Source organism: Acartia tonsa, chromosome 7, assembly GCF_053477335.1.
Source record: "Acartia tonsa isolate MP-2025a chromosome 7, ASM5347733v1, whole genome shotgun sequence".
Classification (NCBI taxonomy): Eukaryota; Metazoa; Arthropoda; class Copepoda; order Calanoida; family Acartiidae; genus Acartia; species Acartia tonsa.
This window is the reverse complement of record NC_137266.1, coordinates 29,311,070-29,320,573: the sequence shown is the minus strand read 5'-3', so window position 1 is coordinate 29,320,573 and position 9,504 is coordinate 29,311,070.

The window sequence follows — 9,504 nt, the reverse complement described above, 5'->3', positions numbered from 1 at the left end:
TTCCGTTTTAGTACCTTAAAACTGACATATTTTTTTTTTCTTTTTAAACTTAAATTACTTCAAAAATAAGAGGTCTACAAAAAAAAAACGACTGCATATCAGAATTCTATGGAAAATTTTACATCTACTAAGTACTAAAAGCACCGGCTAGATATTCTAAATAAAAAGCAAAAAAGTTAAGACGCCATCTTTATATTTTTTCTAGTAACTACAAAAGTAATTCAATACATTTGATTAAAGTTTGTTGAAAAGTTCAAGAACTAAATTACAGACATATATATGAGAATAATTTGTAAGGGTTTAAAATAAATACAACATGAAGTCGGTGTGCAATCATTATGCCATAAATATCAACAACTACTAAGATCAGAAATACGTTATATTGTTTATTTATTCTTGCTGGCGGGGGCAAAAAGGATGGGCTCTACATGACCATCACACCCTCTATCTCGAATATGGTTGATGTTGTTAACAGTCGGGCCACATACCGGATGTTAATTAGTCGAGGGGGGGGGAGGGGGGGGGGACATCGAAGGCACTCTTCTTGTATCTCAGCTCCTATTGGAGTTAGAGGGCTAATGATATATATGCAGTACTACTTGATTAATCTTGTGGTTTTATGCTATTTTCATGTCCTTGCCCCTATTGGCTAGGGGCGAAGTTAAGGTATTAAATATTTGCGACCCTTCAAACTGGTTTTATGCAGAAATGATAGCACATAGGCAAAGTCTTATTTCTTAGTGTGTCTTGATTATAGCAGTTTAGATAATTCCACAATCTTCAAAAGTACACATCCGCAAAAAAATTTTATTCGTGAATTTTAAGATATATAAAAGCTGCTCAAATTTATATTTAAAGCTACAGGAACATTTATTTCATAATCAAACATAAATTGTTTTTAAAAACCGCTCGAAAATTAAACTTGGGCCAAATATCCGGCCTTTTTAATATCCAGCGGATACCACATATCAAAACTATCTGGAAGATATCCAGCTGTATCATATTTTATAATGTCATTATTAACAGTCAGCATTATTTCTTAATATAACTTCCCTCTTGTTGTCGGTATTACACCCCCTTGTGCACACATTACATATAGTACCTGCAATAAATAAAAGTACATATATCTATTTTTAGATTAATTAACTAGCTATAATTGTGCCACACCTAAAGTTTGTTATAATCACTTTGAATTGGTAACTAATGGTTAATCTGCTGGACTCCAAGTAGCTCTAAGATAAATTATATTAGAGATTATATAGTATAGATGTTTCGAATACTATTAGTCATGTTATGCTATAGGTAAGAAGCAAAGAAACCAGTAAATAAACAATTATATGTAGTAATTAATTTTGTTATTATTTTATTTAAGCATTTGTGCATAGCCTTATTTCTTTCTGTACCTTTGCAAAAAAAATAGCTAAAAGGTACTTCAGAAGATTTAGATTTTTGAAGCTTCCCAGTAAACGTTGAGGATAAATCAGTCCATGGTTAGAGAGGTATTAAGCAACAAACAAAAATTCATAGATTAAATAGCTTAAAACTTTTAGGACTTATGGGAAAATTACCTAAAATGGAGAACTCAATCTGTTTGGCAGTTAGCACGATTCGAATGGACAAGACAAAGACCTTACTAAATTGTATTAAAGGGTGTTTGTTCTTTGATTTTATTTATGACTAGTATTCTAATTTTTACATTCGAGTGCCATAAAAAGCTTTGTTTAAAATGAAATATACAACTGATGCTCTATTAATATTCTTAGCTTTATTATGAATAGTTTGGTAGACCTGTAATGAAGTACCATTCACAAACTTTAAAATAATATTTCCACAACTAATTTCAACAAATTAATTGAGGACATTTCATAATTAACCATGCATTGATATTTTGTTTCATATAGTTTGCTTGGTTTTAAAAGTTTGTTTTTAATAGATATTTCTGAGAGAATTAGTACTTATTTTTAATTATTCTTAACCTAAATTTATATTTCAATCTTATTTGTTTTGTCCTTAGTCTTATAGGTAGGAAATAAATGTTAATTATCAATTGAATTTGAGGTTGGGTTTAAAAACTTTCTTAAAACCTTTAAAAGTGACATTTTTTTCTAGTCATTTCTTGTTTCAGAAAAATTTGGCTTGAGACAAATTTGCAAAATGAATGAAGAATTTACATTAGTTGGTTCATTAACCCATTAGTGCCGAACCGGGCAATAAAACTTTCGGGTATTTTTACTCACGCCGAACCGGGCCTATATAGAACGTAAAAAAACGATAAAAAAATCATATAAAAAATAATAATTTGAATAAAACGAATTCACAAATGAATGTAGTTGCCAATAAACTTTAAATTTCACGAAAAAAATCACTAACTTTACTTCATAAACAAAAAAGTTAGGAGGGGTATTTTAAATCACCTTGTTTTTTTTGGTTCACCCATTTTCGATGAAAGATTGTGGCCGACCTAATAGATAGAAACGCTTCTCTCTGGGGGGAATTGAAAAACAGCGCAGTAAAGGGTAGGCTCAAGCGAGCATGATGCAATCAAGAAACTGAAAACCGGTTTATTTTGGCATTTTCTGGAACCGGGCGTTAAAAGCCGGTTCGTCACTAATGGGTTAAGATGAGTTTCCAAACGTTTCGACTGTAATCTACAGAAGGTGTATCTTGGATGTAAATCAATGTAACGGATATAGTCCTATCCCTTAAGATCCCTGATCACTTACGTAAAACATTATGATAAGAAAAAAAATAATTGATTGATTCTCAAACTTTAACAATTTCAACCCATTATCTAACTAAAAGCTTCAATATCTAGTCTATTATATTGTATAGCTGAAATAAAATTGGGATAAATTGCATAATGTCTTTAATTAAATACTACAAAAATACTCATTTCCCCCAAAAAATTATTACTTTTTTTCTTTTCGACGCTAAAATTAAAAGTGGTTGGTCGAATTAAATATTTACAAACTATTTTTTGATTTTCTTTCAATATAAATATGCCTAAGTATATTGAAAAATCTCCACAAAAAAATGAAAAAATCATCTAATTATGTTGTAAAAAACATTAGAATCTTTCATAAGATTGCGAAGCATGAAACTTTAAGTTAAAGATAAATAAAATCGAAGTAAAAAATGTTTTACTATATAAAATATACTTTAAAGTACAAATAATAAACAATTTATGAATTCTTCTTAATGATCTACTGAAAATCATTTGAATGGATGGTTGCATATTTCAAATTCATTATTACATTTCCCAAGTAAAAGTTAAAAACAATTCTATAAATTATTTGTTGTATACAATTAGCTAATAAACAAGGACAGTTTTGGTAATGATTAGCGCAGCAAAAACAAGATAACAATGTAATCCTTATAAAAAAGGATCCGGATATATAAATAGCTGAAGAGGAATCTTAAAGTTACTGGATAGGATTATAATTTTGTATGTTTAAATCATTGAGTGAATAAATTCATGGAGAAAAAAACTGCATAAATACTCTACGTTTAGCGTCTAAAGGGCGAACTTACAGACACTTCCAACAATTAGAGTTGTTGCACAACAAATATGCTAATTTGAATCCTTATTGAATTCTTATTTGTATTAAATAACTGTAATGACTTTTGAATTATTTTGCATTAGGTATAAATTAAAAATAAATAATCATCATACAGTGAATCTTAATTATAAATTTAGTTTAAAAACAGGATATTAAAAGTCATTCTTAGAGGGGCAATTTCCTTCTCTCACTATGTCAGTCAAAGTCAATGAAAATTGTCGATCGGGAGTTTAATTATACGATGCTGTATTGATCAATTTAGCTCCATTTGTTTTTGTACTGCATAATACCTATCTTTTCTTTTCAGACTTATACCTTAGTCCTTCTAAAGTGAATTTATTTATTATTTTTCCAAAACTTGAATAGCTGGTATTCAGATAACCACAAGTATGCTTCTATTGGACGCGTTAGTCTTATAAATTTATTCTTTTTTAATTAAGGGGATAAGATATACATATATGATATATATATAGTAATTTTTCTAACGGTCTTAGTCGAACAGAGAAACGAATATAACCTAATTATGGAGTAGCTTCACAATTTCTAATAATACAACGTCCGATTATCTGTGGAATCAATTATATTGATAATAACTCAATATTTAGATTATGCTAATATCTAACACGGTCAAGGAATACTAAACGAATAAGTACATATAGCAAAAGTTCTTTATACCTGTATTAATTTGTTAATTACAAATATTTTCTTAAATTAATCTATTAAACATTTCAAAATGAAATCTAAAGATTGTTAATTGTAACTTATTTGACTTATAATTCAAATTCTACTGATTGATACTAAAATTTTTGAAGTAGTATCATTTCCCTTTAATTTATAGGATGCACATTAGATGATTAAACCTTTATATTTATAATTTTTAGAATGTTATCTTTTTTGAATACCCTTATAATAACTAGTACTGAATTAATTCAGCATTTAACAGCCCAAACTTGTTACACTAATTGCTTTCTTTTAGAGATTTCTTTCATACTTATTAGAGCAGGTACTTATACTTTTCTATTTTTGTCGATCACTTTGTTAAAATCAAACTGATATTGTATGTATGTATTTCAAAATTTTTACTATCGTTAATACAGTTATTATAAAATAATATAAAAAATAAGTTACGAAATAGGTTAATGTACAAAGATAGTAGAGATTAGTACACCTCTTTTAGTACAGTCAGTACTGGTAGAGGTTTTACAACTAAACTCAGTTATGATAATAAGTTTAAGGGTGTAGCGAACAAGTGAGCACAGGGGAGCAAGGTGTAGATCAGGGTAATGGACCAGAGTTGACCGGATTTTTAAATTTTGGTGAGCTTTGATTGGATATTAGTCAAATTTGGATTTAGATAGTGGAGTCTGTATGCATCTTGATTATTTACATATGTTGCAAGTGTTGAGACTACATATTTCAATATTGGAGTAATTTTGTAGCATATTTTTTTTAATTATTTTTTTGAATTTAGAGATTGATGAAATTTCTTTTATTTCACTGTTGAGATTATTCCAGGACTGGGGAATGGAGTATTTGGTTGTGGATTTTGTATTGGAGCCATCAAATTTGATGTTGAGTAAGTTTCGTCTTAATCTTTCATGAGGCATTTCCTTTTGGATGTGTTCCTGAAGTGCAGCTGGAGCGTAGTTATGAACAATTGAATGTGCTATAGATAATTTGTTGATTTCAATTATGTCTTTAAATTTGAGAAGATTGTGTTTTTTTAGTAGAGGTTCACTATTTCTCTTAGATGTTGTACCGTTAATAGATCCGATGGCCTTTTTTTGTAGTTTGCTGATGGTCTCTACAATATCTTTGTTGTTAGCCCAGATAGCGCAACCGTATGTTAGATTGGGAATGAAGAAGGCGTTATATATTAAGATTTTTTGCCTTAAGGGCAATATTCTTTTAAGTTTCCAGAGAATGTGGTTGGCTGAGTTTAGTTTGTTAATTACAGTTTTTGAATGAGATTTGAAGTCTAGCTTTTCATCAATGGTGAAACCGAGGAAGTTGAATGATTTTACCTCATTTGTCGGGTTGTTGCTGTGAACTTTTTTAATGCTTATGTTATCTATTTTAAGGTCTATGTTTTTGTTAGTGTTGAAGGTGATCATTCTAGTTTTGGAGGCATTTAGGGTTAGTTTATTAAGATTGAACCATTTTTTTAGATCCTTAAGGGTTAAGTTTGCTTTAGATTCAAGTTCCTCTTCAGTGTTGTAGGAAGGGGCAACTAGTGTGTCATCTGCGAAAAGGCTGATAAATTCTTTTAAATGGTTAGGCAAGTCATTAATGTAGATTATGAATAGGATGGGGCCGAGAATTGATCCTTGTGGCACTCCTATTGTTGTACGAGAGTATTCAGAGTAACAGTTTCCCACTTTACATTTAATTTTGCGGTTTTTGAGATAGTTTGTGAACCAGACTAACTCCTTCCCTTTGATGCCAATGCTTTCAAGTTTCTTTAGTAAGATGGGTATTTGTACTGTGTCGAAGGCCTTGGAGAGATCAATGAAGATTGCTGATGTTTTCTTGTTATTCTTTTTGAAGTATTCCAGGGTGCTGATCATGCTTAACATTGCATGTGTTGTGTTGTGTTTGGCTCTGAAGCCAAATTGATTTTTGTTTAGTATGTTGTTTGATTCAAGATAACGTCTTAGTTGGTATGCAACTACTTTCTCAACAACTTTAGAGAGTGAGTTAATGAGATGTATTGGTCTGTAGTTGTCTGGTGAGGTTTTGTCGCCTTTTTTGAAGATCGAAATGACAGTTGCTTCTTTGAGTCTGTTATGAAAGATACCTTCTTGAAGAGAATTATTGATAATGTACGCAATTTGTTCAGGTATTGTAGTTAGGATAATTTTTGTGATTTTGGTGGGGATACCATCAGGTCCGCTGGACATTTTCGGTTTGAGCAAAATAGCTATTTTTTTAATTGTGTTAGAGTTTATTCTGCTGAATAAAAAAGATGAGTTTTTGGTAGGTAAATCATTTAAGTATTTCTCTTGCTCTTCGTGAGTGGTTTTGATGTTGTCAGCTAGTTCCCTACCTATGTTTATGTAGAACTTGTTCATTGCTTCTGCAATATTTTGTTTATCTGTTAAAGTGTTGTTGTTTATTTTGATGCAATTGATGTCATTATTTGTAGCAGGTTTATTGTTAGTTATTTTGTTAATTTTTTCCCACATTTGCTTAGGTTTGTCTTTGAGGTTTTTAAATTCTTGGTTATAGTATGCAATTTTGGCCCTACGGATAGCTGTTGAGAGCTCTCTTTTTACAGTTTTGTGTTTTTCAGCGATGTTAATGTTATTTGATCTTGATTTCTTTTGGTATAAGGCTCGTTCCTTTTTTGAAAGAGTTTTGATTTCATTGTTTATCCATGGACAAGGGATATTTTTGGTTTTATTTGAAGATTTTTTTAGTGGAAAGCTTTCATTAAATTTTTTATCAATGATTTTGAAGAGGAAATTCCATTGGTCCGTAGAGTTATTTGCGTTTGTTAGATCTGACCAGTCAGTCTGTAGAATATTGTTTTTGAAGTTCAATATGTTTTCGTGGTCGAAAACTCTTTTGTAGTAGGTATTTGGTTTAGACATGTTGACATGACTAGCTGAGGCTTTAATGATTAGAAAGTGGTCAGAGATTGAAGAAGGGAGAACATAACTGGTGAAGTTGTTTGTGTCATCTGTGAGAATATTGTCAATGCATGTTTTTGAAAGATGTGTTAATCTGGTTGGGATGTTTATGCATGATTTCAGGTTAAGATCAGCAATACCTGTAAGGAAGTGATTAGTCAGGTTATTGTTGAGATAGTTTAAGATGTTTATGTTAAAGTCACCAAGTATATCTACTGTTGCGTTCGGGATTGATTTATTTTTGTAATCAATAATTTTTTTAATGTCTGATAGGAAGTTATTTACATTAGTAAATGTGTTGGATGGAGGTCTGTAAGCGGAGGATATTAGTCTGTTTGTATTTTTGAGTTTAAGGTGAATAGTTATTATTTCCGTGTCATTATTAATGAAAGTGCACTCTTTTATTATGTTAACATTTAGTTTTTTTTTGGACAATATGGCAGTCCCGCCACCTCTTTTATTATTCCTGAGGATGCTGGCAAAGTTGTAGCCTGGTATGCTGAAATTAGTGTGATTACTCCAGACTTCAGTGAGACAGAGTATGTCAATTTTGTGGTCGATTTCTTCTAGAAGAACAGTGAGCATATCACTGTTCTTGTCTAGTGAGCGTATGTTTAAGTGACCTATTATAAAATTATTTGTGTAGTCTGAGTTAAATGAGTTAAAATTTATATAGTTTGCTTTGTTGTCATTAATGTTGATGCTATATACATTCTCCACTATTTTAAGGTCATCTATATTGAATTGTGATTGTAGGTAACCCTGTCATACCTGCATCCCTGTGTCTCAAGTTAGCTACCCCCTGTTCGCTAAGGAGGCGTATGTATAACGAAGACATTCGCAGAGTGTGATACACTGAAATGTGAAATAATAGGTAATAGTACTTAAAATCATATTATTATGTAGAAAAACTTCCACTTATTCTTTTTAAAAAAAAAAAGATTTAGGGTCTGGGTACCTGGGCCAGTAAGAGTTATTTATTTATTTCTAACTTTTTTGGTTTTGAGTTTGTACCCTATGTTAAAATATTGAGCTCACCATAGACAATTATTGTCTGGATATTACTAGCATCAGGTTCATTGAAATTGGTAGTTTTGTAAGTTGACGGAAAATTTGAGGAGTTTTATGACATGGGTCGTCGCAGTTATAGGTATTAAAAAGAAGTATAGCTGACATTGAGAATAAATATTTATTAGTATGTAGCAATCACGATACAGTTTTAACAATTATAGAAAAAAATAAAAATTTATTTGTTTATGTAGCAATACGTGGTTAATAATATACCGTTACAAAGGTCTGCACTAAAAATTTTAGTTATTATGTATGATAGTTGTTTAGGTTGATATTAATATTTGTTGGTATGTAGCAAATTCATAGTACAAGTAACAAAATATAGAGAGAAGAGAAGACGACTTTTATTTATGTAGCAATAGTGGTCAAGATAAAATTGTAACTAAATTAATATTTGGAGTTTTGTAGCAATTTCATAATACAAGTAACATAATAAGAAATGAGAAACTACTTTTTATAAGTGGCAAAAATATTTGTTGGTATGTAGCATATTCATATTACAATTAACATAATAAAGGAAAAGAAAAAGCGACTTTTTATGTGTCAATAGGGGTTAAGAGAAGAATGTAGCTAATTAAATATTTGTTGGTGTGTAGCAAATTCTTTAATACAATTAACATAATATAAAGAAAGAAAAAACGACTTTTTTATGTGGCAATAGAAGTTAAGAGAAGATTGTAGTTAATTAGAAGATCTGTTGGTATGTAGCAAATTCATAATACAATTAACATAAAATAAGAAAGAAAGAACGACTTTTTTTTATGTACAATAGAGATTGAGAGAAGCTAGTAGTTAATTAGAAGATCTGTTGGTATGTAGCAAATTCATAATACAATTAACATAATATAAGAAAGAAAAAACGACTTTTTTTATGTGGCAATAGAGTTAAGAGAAGATTGTAGTTAATTAGATGATCTATATGCTTAAATAATAGTTGAGAGCAGAATTTTAAGTTTGTAGAATGAAGTAATGAATTTGAAATTTGTAGTCTGGAGATTTTATGGTTAGATATCTTCGGGGTTTGGTGATTTTTCTGAGTTTAGTAGAGCATCTAATTGTTGGGTGGCATTGTTTGTAGCACAGAATCTTGTTATTAAGCAGCGGGTTTTTGAGTGGTGGTTCCATTGGCCAAGTGTGGAATAACACGTACCTTTGTTTTGGTTAAGATTGTTGTGGCAGGGTCAGCGGTACTTATATTGTAGTTGGTAAAGTTGATTTATATCAGGATCTTGGTTTTGTGG